Source organism: Lactuca serriola, chromosome 7 (assembly GCF_051521515.1).
Source record: "Lactuca serriola cultivar US96UC23 chromosome 7, Lser_US96UC23_V15, whole genome shotgun sequence".
In the NCBI taxonomy this organism is placed as follows: Eukaryota; Viridiplantae; Streptophyta; class Magnoliopsida; order Asterales; family Asteraceae; genus Lactuca; species Lactuca serriola.
The window spans coordinates 127,856,750-127,870,710 of record NC_136414.1 but is presented as its reverse complement, the minus strand read 5'-3'; positions in this window follow the sequence as shown (position 1 = coordinate 127,870,710).

Genomic DNA, 13,961 nt, shown 5'->3' with positions numbered 1-13,961 from the left:
AGTGGGGATCGGGCGTAGCCAATGTGTCCCACATGCTCGACAAAAATGAGCAATGGGATCAAGTAAGGCCAATGTGTGTTGAATCATGAAAGTAAACCTCTAGAAATCCCAGGAAATCAAGTTCCGATGTCAGCTAAGTCAGAGATATGGTGAATTTCTGAGATTGAAGATCTAGTTCGAGATCAAGATGTTCCGAGATCTGATGTATGTTCACGCATTTAATGCAATTTGTCTTATCTTTGATGTAACAGTTCATACGACTTATTTGTGTCTATCTTATAGATATCAATTTGTCAAACACTGATTATTATCCAGTCCTAAGAATGTTTTCTGTTTTGTAATATGTTTCTCCTCCACAATATAAGTAGTGAATGTTTCACCATTTCAGTACATGTGAATGATCCAAGTGTTAATCCAAAAATAGAAAATATTCTCTACACATCACTTTCACTTTCCTTCAAGTCAAAGTTCTTTGATTACAGTCTTCTTGTTCATAAAATATCTTTTCATTGATTATACTCATGTTTAATTCATATATTACTTGAATACTTTGTTGAATATTTACCTTCAAATCCTAACTGGTTTACCAGAATCGACTGGAACTCTATATTAAGAGCAGACGTTGATCTTAAAGATTAACTCATGGTTTGAGTTTTCAAAGGTTGTCCTTGTGCATTGATTGTCGTAGTCACAATTGGTATTAGAGCATGAGTGGTTGTCCTTTGAATCCATAAGAACATATTATAGTTGATCTGAAATTACCTTGGTATTTCAATCATTTTTGTGGTCAGGATAAAAGTTCTTCTATATACCGCTTCTGCTCTAATATCTTAACTTCAATGGCTGCTTCTAATTCTCAACAAATGTATTCAATGCAAATAGAAAATAGTTTGGGTTGCCCTTTTCGTGCACCACCGCTAGCTGTTGAAGAGTATGATCACTGAAAAGTCAGAATGGAAAGATTCTTACTTGGCAATGAGAAAGGTGAAGAAATAGGGACATCCGTGAAAGAAGTTCAAAATGTTCCGATCAGATAAACTATGAGAGATGCTGATGCAACTTCTTGGGTCAATAAGAACAGCGCCCAAAACATCTCACTTCTACTAACATTCAGAAACTGCATGCAGATCAAGTTGCATTTTTTGAGATGTTGTTCGGTATCCCTCCTTCTCTCTTTGAGAACATTAATTTGCACAAATCTGCTAAAGAGATATGGGACATTATCCAAGATTTGTTTGAGGGATCAGAAAACATGGAGGATAAGCGTCTAACTTCGGTTGTTAACGAGGTCGATACCATCACCACTACTCCCAGTGAATCGGTTGCCTCAGCCTCAAATAGGTAACGAATCTTAGTCAACAACATGACAGCTCATGGGATTGTCTGAACTCTGTTACAATACAATCTAAAATTCATCAATAATCTTGGTAAAGGATGGGGAAATGTAAAATTGTGTCTTTAGAGTAATGGATCTCTGGAGAGGCTGAAGCTTTACTAGTTGTTTGATGAGCAGCAAGGACATGAATCAATGTTGCACAAACATTGAGAGAAGTCTCAGGAGGTCCTCTAGATCTTGTTAGTTCTTTCGATCGTCAAGTATTTAACCCCTATATTTCAGACCCTTTAAAATTTGTTATCCCACCCATTCCATTTGTTCAAACCACTCCAGCAACTTTACCTATTCCTACTAATTCCAACTATCAGTTTAATGGAGACCTCGATCCTGAAGCGAGGGACTCTGAACTTCGCGTTTAAGAAGAGTTTGCTTTAGTGTCCATGAAATACAAGCGACCATGGATTCTCACTCACAAACCATATCATAAAAGTTTCCAAGACCCTCACCAGAGTAATCCTTAACCATTTCCTTAACCTTCAAAGAACCCACCTGCCAAGAAACCAAATATCTTGTCGCCAAGTCATCCCTCGGAATCTCGCGATAATCCTAAGTCAGACAAACCAAAAATAGTTTGTCACAAGTGTGGTCATGGAAATAATTTGTCAAAGATTATATGGCTAAAGCCATATAGAAACAAAAGATCAAGGATTCTGCATACTATGCCCGTTGAGTCCAAGAGATGGCTACAAGTGAAAAAGCGTTTGTGACCTCTATGACAAGAGATGTTAAAGGGTATTGGTCATCTTGAGATGAGGATGATGTGAGAACTTAAAAAAACATGTGTGTTATGGCTAGACAAACGATCGAATTCGATGAAGGCTACTGACCGTGAGTATCAGAAGGAGATGAAGAAGAGGCTGAGCCAAACTTTTGGTACATGGAAACCAATGATCCACCCGGCAGAAGTATCGTTCAACAAGTAAAATCTATGATTACTGATAATAATTTTGATTTATCTCTTTTTGAACAATATCTAACCTAAATCCAATCAGATATGACCATAATCTATAAAGCCTATGAGTCTGCGATAGAAGCGAGTGAGAAGATGGAAGTGAATTGACTCGTATTAAACTACGTTTTGAGGATAAAAAGCTTAAGATAGAATCGTTAGAACAAGAACTTGGAATGTCTCGAGATGAATGTATCATTCTAAAAGAAAAATGTGAAATCACTAATTCTAATAGGAATGTTTTAATTTTTTATAACAAACGTCTGAATGCCAAAATTGATGTTTTACATCATGCCATAGATATTCTTGAAGCAACTAAACAAATGACTCATAATTTTCGTCAACCTTGGTCCAAATCACCTGGTCTCGAAACAGAGTTTCCAAAGCCTATTTTTTGTCCCTTAAAGGAGTTACTGATGGGTCTTGGGCACTATAATATTCCTATGGTGCACATACAACCCAAGATGCTTTGGATCTAAGTTATCTCAAGTTATACATGGAATTTCATTTTTGCAAAGCATGAAGCCTAACTAGCATACAACTTTGATAATTGAAACATAAAAACAAGTAAGGTGATTACCTCTTTGTTGTAACTTGAAGAACTTCGCCTTACAAGATCTTAGCACCTCAAATGTGATGCCTCAAATAAGTCACAAAACACCAAGAACAAATGTAGGATTATAAGGGAGGTTTAGGAGGCACCAAAATCGTCTATACTATTCTTAGAATACTTGTGTGTCGATTTTAAGGGCTTAGGGTTACATATATAGTGTAGAATTCCGAGGGTCACTTGTAAACCCTAATCCATTTACTTAGGATTTTGATCCAATAATTCATTTGGACTAACACTTCATGGACTCTCACATAATCTTAGTTCATCACTAATTAAACATGGATCATTATCCCAAACTATATGTATTAATGATTTCATAATCAACCCCTATTAATTTAAGCAGTCTCTTTTGATCACTAAATTAATTCCAAATTAATTCTTGATCAATACCAATTAAATAATATTATTTCTCAGTTAATATATTATTCTTATAATATATTAATAAATTACAAATAACCTCTTTCTCAAATATCCTTCCTACTAAACCGCTCCAATGAATGGACCATGCTACTATCATGTTAAGTACATACCAATTATAGTTATGGGCATAGACACTTAATACAACAGTCTCCCACTAGGATAACTCTAATAACTATAATTGCAAGTATGACTTCAAAACCGACTAGCAATTGTAGCTCTCAAAAGACGTCGTCAACTCTGATCAATAACGTGTCCTTTAGATAAGGGATCATATAATCCTCTATTCTTCAGGATATCGTGTGGACAAAGACATGGAATGAAGTCATGCTCATTTTCCAATAGTTTATATCCCGATTTCTGATTTGTTTGACATAGAACTTAATTGAACACATCAATTAAGTCCTGTTTGTCATCATCTAAAAGAAAAAGAAAAGAGAAAACTAAAGTCATTTTGAAACACAAAACAGCTATAAGTAGAAGTTGTTGAATTAGAAAATGCTTGCTGCTCGCTTAGCGCATGGATCATACGCTATCTCATCACTCACTAATGCTAGCGAAAAGTGATCGAATAAAGCATTTGTTCGTACAATATGCTCTCGAACATCACGCTCTATCACGCACGGAAAAGAAGCTGACTCAACGAAATCGATCACAATAAGTCAAAACAAAATCATCGAGGGGCCCAAGATATTGCTATTATTCCTCTTAGGATAAAAAGAACAGATAAACTTTGACTTATATGCTTGTACTAATTACTTGTTAAATTATAGACAAAGCACGTTTTACAATATCAAGTTACTGATGCGTTTACGCGCTATCAATATACAATCAACTCTTAATCAACAACTCATATATCTCGATTTGAAGATTATATGATATTATTGTCTCATAATCCATCTAGATAAAATTCCATGAAGTTGTTCATGTGGGTGTGGGTTTAATCCAATACTCAAATCTTCTTTCAAGAGCACTCACGAACGTTGTAGCAAACTTTTGTTATGTCTAAACACCTTAGACAATCTACAAGCCAATTCATGACAGACTAACTGCATAGCTTACTTCAAAAGTATGACTGACTGTGGATGGTTTGAATAATCTTATTATTCTGGAAGTCAAAACATGCAAATTAAAACAATAGTAAACAATTGACACAAGATAGTAACTTTGCTGATAAATAAAACTCCTTTTATTCAATTATCAAATGTCAATTACATTTTATCTATTACAATTTTATAAACAACTATCTAATCACTAAAACTAATATATTCCTTTAGCACAATACTCCTAGCATGCTGCAAGTGCTTAACCCTACTCAGTCTTTTCGTAAGGGGATCTGTTGGGTTCTCCTCTAATGATACCCTCTTTACTATGAGGAGTCCTTCTATCCAATGTCTTATGAAGTGATATTTTATGTCGATGTGCCTGGATATGCCATGGTCCCTTGGTTCCTTGGTTAAGGCGATCACACACTCTCTATCACAGAAAATCTACAAAAGCTCCTTTATAGCTGGTACAACTCCAAGGTCTCCGATGAAGTTCTTTAGACATATCGCCTCCTTCGATGCTTCACTTGCTGCTATGTACTCTGATTCGCACGTTAAATCAGCTACAGTCTCCTGTTTGGAACTTTTCTAAGTTACTACTCCTCCATTTAGGGTAAATACCGAGCCTGACTGAGAGCGGAAATTATCTTTGTCGGTTTGAGAACTAGCGTCACTATACCCTGTCATTCTCAAGTCATCACTAACACCGAGGGTAAGGACCAGTCCTTTGCCCATCGGAGGTACTTGAGAATGTTCTTTACTGCAGTCCAGTGAGCTCTACCAGGAATCCCTTGATACATGTTGACCATTTTCAAAGCAAAGGCCAAATTAGGGCAAGTACATGTCATAGCATACATGATCGAACCCAATGCAGAAGCATATGGTACTCGGCTCATCTCAACTAGCTTGGCATCGGTACTTGGGCTTTGAGTCTTACTTGATTTCATATTGCTCGGGATAGGTAATTCTCCTTTCTTGGAGTTCTCCATATTGAAACGTTTCAACACCTTGTCCAAGTAGGTACTTTGACTAAGTCCTATTAGTCTTTTACTCTTATTTATCAATATCCTTATCCTCAGAATGTAAGTAGTTTCCCCGAGGTCCTTCATAGTGAAACACTTCCCATCCCATGACTTAACCTCCTACACGGTTGGAATGTCGTTTCCTATGAGAAATATGTCATCTACGTACAACACCAGAAAGCTAACTATACTCCTACTAGCCTTGACATACACACATGACTCATCCTTGCTTCTTGAAAATCCAAACTCTTTGACTTTCTCATCAAAACAAAGATTCCACCTGCAAGATGCTTGTTTCAATCCATAAATGGATTCCTTAAGCTTGCACACTCTATTAGGGTACTTTGCATTAACCCTCTGGCTAACTCATGTAAACATCTTCAGCCAACTTTCCATTAATAAAAGCGATTTTGACATCCATCTACTATATTTCATAATCATGAAATGCAACTATAGCTAGCATAACCCTTATAGATTTGATTTTCGCTACTGGTGAGAAGGTCTCATCATAGTCAACTTCATGAGTTTGAGTAAAGCCCTTCACAGCCAATCGTTCCTTATATGTGTGTACTTTCCCATCCATGTTGGTCTTCTTCTTGAAGATCCACTTGCACCCGACTGTCTTGCGACCTGGTACATTTTCAGCCAAGTTCCAAACTTGATTGTCATACATGGACAGAATCTCATTGTCCATCACCTCTTTCCATTGTAAAAGGAATTAATAGAACCAATTTCATTATTAAATGAAAATCTAAAACCTTGTTTATACAAACCATGAAAAGAAATAATGTTTGTCGCCATATCTGACGAGTAGCAACAATTATTTAAATCTAATTCTAACTCTCTACTGAGAAATAAATAATAAACTCCAATCTTGGTGACAGGAGACACTTTCCTATTCCCCATGATCAGGTTTATATTCCCATGCTCCACACCCCTACTTCTTTTTAGACCCTGCAAATCAGAACAAATGTGAAAACCACATCATGTATAAAGGACCCAAGAATTAGCATGTGATGAGTTATTAGAATGAATAGTATAAATAGCTGTGAATATGGGCTTTATCTTCCCATCCTTAATGTCCTGCAAGTACTTAGGGCAGCTTCGTTTCAAGTGCCCTTTTTCATGACAATCGAAGCACTCTGATTCCTTTGGATTGGAAGAGGGAGCAGCAGAACCACCTTTGGACCCACTAGAAGAGACTCTAGCATGATACTTTCCCTTGTGATTCTTTGTAGGGGCTTTCCTTTTCTTCCCTTTACCATGTCCAATTGTTAGGACTGGGGAAACAGTAGTTGGAGTAGGTACAATAGATTTTCCTTTCAAACTACTTTCAGTAGTTCTAAGAAGTCCTTGAAGCTTGCTTAGAGTGACTTCCTCCTTGATCATATGATAAGTCATTCTAAACTTATCATAACAAGAAGGTAAAGAGTGTAGGATAATTTCGATAGCCAACTCTTCATCAACATTGACATTCAACTTTAGCAAGCGGTCCAATATCTTTGCATCTTCTGTAAGTGGGCCGCGATGGACTCTCTACCCTTCATTTTGGTTGTTATCATGGAGGAAATGATTTCATACATTTCCTATCGAGCACTTTGATGGTACCTTTAAATCAAGTCTTGGTGGTTCTCGAAAGGATAATAGTCCTCATAGGACTTTTGGAGTTCAGTTGTCATAGTGGCAAGCATGACGCACAAAACCTTTGTTGCGTCCTTCTCATGATACCTATATTCAGCAATTTCTTCAGGAGTAGCAGTCGCTTCATCAACGAGTGACCATCCGTATGTTTTGAATCCAGTCATTTAAATTTCACCCATCGAAAATCACCCTCTTACATAAGTTCATAAGGGAGAAAAAGTCGGAAGGGTGGAAGCCAGCAGCGTTAGAGGTAGACATCTGAAAAGAAAGACAAATTTTAGATTAGATAAGAATCCTTAATATAACACCCAAATGAAATATTAAGGCTAGGACCCAACACAATATTTCACAATTCGGGAGAGGGATGTCATAATCCAATTGTAAAACATTTGAAGGTAGGTAAATGACAATTTACCAATTTCCACCATGACAAATGAAATTGAGGATTAAGGTTTAAATGATTGAAATTCCTAGATTCTTTTGAGATTCATTGAACTTTTCAATGGAATGTTTAAATCCCGATTATGCCCTTCAAGTTTGTGACTGGGATACCGAGGATCACAAACATGGTGTGAATAACCATGCAAATTTTCTTGGTACTCTTGATTTCATTTATCACCTAATCAATGTACCGATTAAAAACACACGATCCACTAATTTATGATTAACATAAAGCAAGCCTTTTCCACCCTTACTAGTCCAAGTTAGTGTGCCAGTTAACCACACACACTCCACTAATGATTTGGCAAGGTGCAAAGAGCAATTTCATGGAATAGCACCAATTTCACATTTTTCCTAAAGTAACTAAGATTCATAATTTATAAAACATTTAGTTACTTTTATAATTATCATTATACTTTTTAACGAGAATTAATGTCCTATCCTACCCGTTCGGCCTCCACCAGTCAAGGAAGTGGTGGGTGAGAGTGGACACCCATTCGATCATCAATTTATAGGCAATTTCCTTATACCCCCCTTATAGACCAGCTTAGTGAATCAGGCATACTAACAGTAAGACTGGCTTGTCTTATGCATATATAAGTATTAATCCTTTAATATTATAATAGTATAAGGGTTGTATTTTAACCTTTTAAAATTCTAGGGTTTACAATTTAATATTTCATAAATGAGACTTTTCAAATTCCAAAACTTGAGGGCAAGTTTTGAAACTCTTCAAAAAACATTTAATTTTAGAATTTAATGTTTCATAAATGAGACTTTTCAAATTACAAAATTTGAGGACAAGTTTTGAAACTCTTTAAAAACTCTTTAATTTTAGAATTTAATGTTTCATAAATGAGACCTTTTAATTTCCAAATCTTGAGGGCAGGTTTTGAAACTTTTTAAAAAATCTCTAATTTTAGAATTTAATGTTTCATAAATGAGACTTTTAAATTCCAAAACTTGATGGCAAGTTTTGTAACTCTTCAAGACCTTTTGAATTCCAAAACTTGATGACAAGTTTTGTAAATCTTGAAAGCCATTTAACCACATATTTTTATCATTTACCAATTTGATCTAATTTAACTCATATAGCAAAGATAATTTCAAATCAAATAATACAAATAATTATCTTATCATATCAACTTGCAATTATCTTAAAATTTTGACAATTATCTTTTAAATTTGGATGAAGATAATCACTACCTTATCATAAAAAACGATTTCCTTTCTTTGAACAATTGCCAATGCATCAACATAGTAGAAAACACCCCAGGCGCTAATACCACTGATGGGTTTTGAGCACTATAACATTCCTATGGTGCACATACAACACTAAATGCTTTGGATCTAAGTTTTCTCAAGTTATACATGCAATTTCATTTTTCCAAAGCATGAAGCCTAACTAGCATACAACTTTGATAATTGAAACATAAAAACAAGTAAGATGATTACCTCTTTGTTGTAACTTGAAGAAATTCACCTTACAAGAGCTTAGCACCTCAAATGTGATGCCTCAAATAAGTCACAAAACACCAAGAAGAAATGGAGGATTATGAGAGTGGTTTAGGAGGCACCAAAATCGTATATACTATTCTTAGAATACTTGTGTGTCGATTTTAGGGGCTTAGGGGTTACATATATAGTGTAGAATACCAAGGGTCACTTGTTAACCCTAATCCATTTACTTAGGCTTTTGATCCAATAGTTCATTTGGACTAACACTTCATGGAATCTCACATAAGTTAAGTTCATCACTAATTAATCTTGGATAATTAGCCCAAACTATATGTATCATTGATTTATATAATCAGCCCCTGTTAATTTAATCAGCCTCTTTTAATCACTAAATTAATACCAAATTAATTCTTGATTAATAGCAATTAAATAATCTGATTTCTCAATTAATATATTATTCTTATGATATATTCATAAATCACAAATTACCTCTTTCCCAAATATCCTTCCTATCAAATTGCTCCGGTGAATGCAACCCAAATAGACCATGCTACTATCGGTTCAAGTACATATCAATTATAGTTATAGGCTTAGACACCTAATCCAATATTTACAAAATCTAAATTTTATGGGAGATATTATGAACCACAAACATTTTGCTTCTTTCTCAAAGGATCTTAGAACAAGCCTTCTGAGACATATGTTGCTCAAAAGTCACAATCCAAGTCCAAAGTCCGTGCCCAAGTCCTAAAATCTAAATCGGAGCCTAAAAAATACAAAATTCACTAATTTTACAGGCACTCTGTGCTTCAGAACAAGATATAATATGGTATATTGATAGTTCTTGTTTCATGCACATAACGGGGAAGAAAGACTTTCTGCGTGATCTCAAACTCTCACCAAATGTTGGCTATGTGATGTATGTCAACTCCAACTCTCAGATTTAGAGGTTATGTAATCCTCACAAATGGCAATTTCTCTGCGTAGCTACGTCATGATAGAAGATCAGAAAGAATGTCTAACTAAATCAAATCTCAACAAGAATATGTATCCTATAGACATCAACATGATCATTGGCAAGCTTGAACTCTGTCTTGTCTTAAAAGTCGTTCCTAACATCAGTTGGTTATGGAATCGGAGGCTTGATCATCTAAACTTTTGATATATGAATGATCTTGTTTCCGGTGAAATGGAAATAGGTCTGCCACTCCTTAACTTTGAAAATGATCACTTGTGTGTTGCGTGTGAATCTGGGAAGCAATCCAAGAAAGATCATCCTGTTACTATTGAAAAATCAATTTCGAAACCATTTCAGCTTTTGCATATTGATCTTTGCAGACCGTCCATTGTAGAAAGTCTGCATCACAAAAAGTACATTATTGTGATTGTTGATGGTTTTACAAGGCTCGCCTGGGTCTTCTTCCTTAGGCTAAAATCTGAGACAGCCTCGGAACTTATCAACTTTATCAAAGGAATTGAAGTTCTCGTCAAACTTCCTGTAAGATTAATCCGAAGTGATAATGGCTCGGAATTCACCAATGTCACCATTGAGAAATTCCTCTCTGCAAAGGCATTGACCATGATTTCTCTACTCCCTGTACTCCTCAACAAAACGGTGTGGTTAAAAGAAGAAACAGGACTGTTGAAGTTTCCCAATCGATGCTCAACTTTGCAAATCTTCCACTTTATCTCAAGGCTGAAGCTGTATCCACTGCATGCTTCACTCAAAATCAAAGTATCATCCATCGATGCCTCAATATGACACCACATGAAGCCATGAATGGTCACAAGCCAAGTATCTCATTCCTACATGTCTTTGGATGCAGGTGCCTTATCAAAAACAATCATGATCGACTCACAAAGTTTCAACCCATAGCCTATGAAGCAATCTTCTTAGGATACTCAGCTAAATCCAAAGCTTAGCAGGTTCTAAATCGTTGGATTCATGTTATTGAATAAAGCTTTGATGTCACCTTTGATGACAACTATGTTTGGAATTCTGTCCTAGCCAATGTTACAACCCACATCATGGAGTCCGATGTTCCAATGCCAGGATGTTTGAATCCTCAAATTAGTCATGAAGTTTACATTAAAACCCTGTTTAGACCCTTAGAAATAGCTCTTGATTCGGTATCTCGATCAAGACCGTCCTCATCAATTGTAACTCTAGTTTCCCAAAATGTGTCTAGTCCTACTCCAAATTTTCCTTCATTTGATTCCGATTTGATTCAACCTTCTCAAGTTGAGGGGGAGAATGGTCTTCTCTATCTTGAATCAAATGTTGAAGGATTCGAAGATGCAGCAGATCAATTCGCCGAATTCAATCCTATTCTGAACAACAACGAAGGCGTTACTAACTTGTTTGACTTTTCGAAAGAAGACGACATTGATATCTCCAGTTCAGAAGTTCAGGGGGAGCATCATCCTTGAATTAAAAATGTTCTAGGGTAGCAACATAACCCTATTTTTGATGTCGGATCATCCGTTGCACAAGAGCTTCCGAGGCTACATATCTGGACAAAGGATCATTCTCCAAACCAAGTCATAGGAAATCTCAACGCTGGTGTCAAACTCGCTCTGCTGCTAACATCCAAAATGAATGTCATTTCTTGGCATTTATCTCAATGGTTGAACCAAAATCCATCAAGGAAGTATTAGAACATGCTGACCGGATTACAGCCATGCAAGAAGAGTTAGCAGAATTCGATAGAAATGAAGTGTGGTCTCCCATCCCTCCTCCTCAGGATCACCCTACTGTTGGTATGAGATGGGTTTTCTGAAACAAGCTAGATGATGTTGGAGTTATTATTTCAAACAAAGCAAGATTGGTGGCCAAAGGATTCATTCAAATTAAAGGACTTGATTATGATGAGACCTTTGCTCCTATTGCTCCTCTTGAATCCAACAGAATCTTTCTTGGTTAGGCAACTCATAAATCCTTTAAAGTTTACCAAATGGACATCAAAATCTCCTTTATTAATCGTGAACTAGATACTGAAGTGTATCTCCAATAGCCCCCGATTTTGTCAATCTTTCTTATCCAAACTATTGCTACAAACTTCAAAAAGTTGTTTATGGCCTCAAGCAAGCTCCTCACGCCTGGTATGAGCCCTTCACCGACTTTCTCAAGCGTTCCAGTTTTCAAAGAGGAATTCTCGATCCTACCCTATTTAAAGATCAAATGAAAAATATTTCATGTTAGTCCAAATCTACGTTGACGATATAATTTTTGGATCAACGGATTCATCAATGGTTGCTGATTTTGCTAAGTTAATGGTTAGTCGATTCCAAATGAGCATGAACCATGAATTAAGTTTCTTTCTTGATCTCCAAGTTAAGCAGACCAACAGAGGAATCTTTATTCACCAATAAAAATACATTTATGAGCTTCTCAAGAAATTTTCTGTGGACACCTTTGCCTCTGCAAAGGTTCCTATGGGTTTCAGACATAAGTTCTTCTCGGACCCATCAGGTGTTGTTGTTGATAAAAAGAATTATAGGGGAATGATTGGATCGCTACTCTACCTAAAAACAAATCGTCCGAACATAATGTTCTCTATATGCATGTTTGCTACATTTCAGGTCAATCCAAACATTTCTCATCTTTTAGCGGTTAAGCAAATATTTTGATACCTCAAATGTACAAAGAGTCTCGAAATCTGGTAACCAGCAAATGAGAGTTTCCTCCTTCAAGCATATTCCCATTCAAATTATGATGGTCTTCAATTGGACAGAAAAAGCACCTCTGGTTGCTGTCAATTTTTGGGTGGAAGATTGGTTAGTTGGTCATCTAAGAAATAGAATTGCATTGCTCTTTCAACAGCCGAAGTGGAATACATTGCTGCTGCTAGTTGCACTTCTCAAGTTCTTTGGATGAAATCTCAGCTTTTGGACTATGGTTATCAATTTTAGCAGATTCCAATCTATTGTGATTCTCAAAGCGTCATTGCGATTTCTCACAGTCCAATCCAGCACTCCATTATGAATCATATCGATATTTTGTACCATTTTAATAAAGCTCATGTTTTTAAAAGAAACATTGAACTTACTTTTGTTCCATCTGACAATGAAATTGCTGATTTCTTTACTAAGGCATTAGATGAAACCAAATTCAATGGGTTTCTGAACAAAATGGGTATGGTGTTGCCTGATCCTCAATTCTTCCAAGAGGCTTGTACTCTCTTATGGAAATATCAAAAAGTGAATTAATTCTGAAGTCAAAATCTTTTTCATCTCATAATCATTTCTCTCAGAATAAATAGAGTCATTTTACCTGTCTTTTTTTTCTAACCTCTTCTTCTAGTTTTAAGTCATACAGTTTTCCTTATCCTTTGAAGTTCATGCCTAATATACTCACATTGGTATTTTGCTTTGATCTCGCCTCAGAATCTCTCTCAAAGTGTGTTATGAAGTTTACCTCGAAATTCAAATCTGAAATGGTAATGTGCATTCACCTCTTACCTCTGTGCCATTTCTAGGGTTAAAAACCACAAAGATAGAGACTTTATGAGTGTAAGGTGCTCCATGGTCCAAGATCTGTTCCTTTTCTATAGTATTTGTGGTCTAGATCCATAAAGTCCCCATTTTGGTCGATGATATGAGGTCATGCTTGAGTTCTATGCCTTCTAGGGTTAGAGAATGAGATGTTTTGGGTGCTAGTGACTTATTCAGCCATGCAAGGGCTTAAAGTCATCGACTTTATGGTTTTGGAGGCTTAGATATGGTCAGATCTAAAAGTTGGACGTGGGTCTTAACTGTTTAAGACCCCAAGAGCTGAAGGATTGAAACTGGGTATTACATCGGGCGTAATTCCAGTACGCGCAGCGTAGGGGGTGTCGCACCCCGATCCTCTGATGTTATCGATTACGCCCAGCATACATGTTTGGTACGCATAGCATAACCCGAAGGGTTGACTTTTGTTGACTTTTAAGGTTTGGTCAACTTTAGGGTATTTGAGCCATGTGAAGGGTAAAATGGT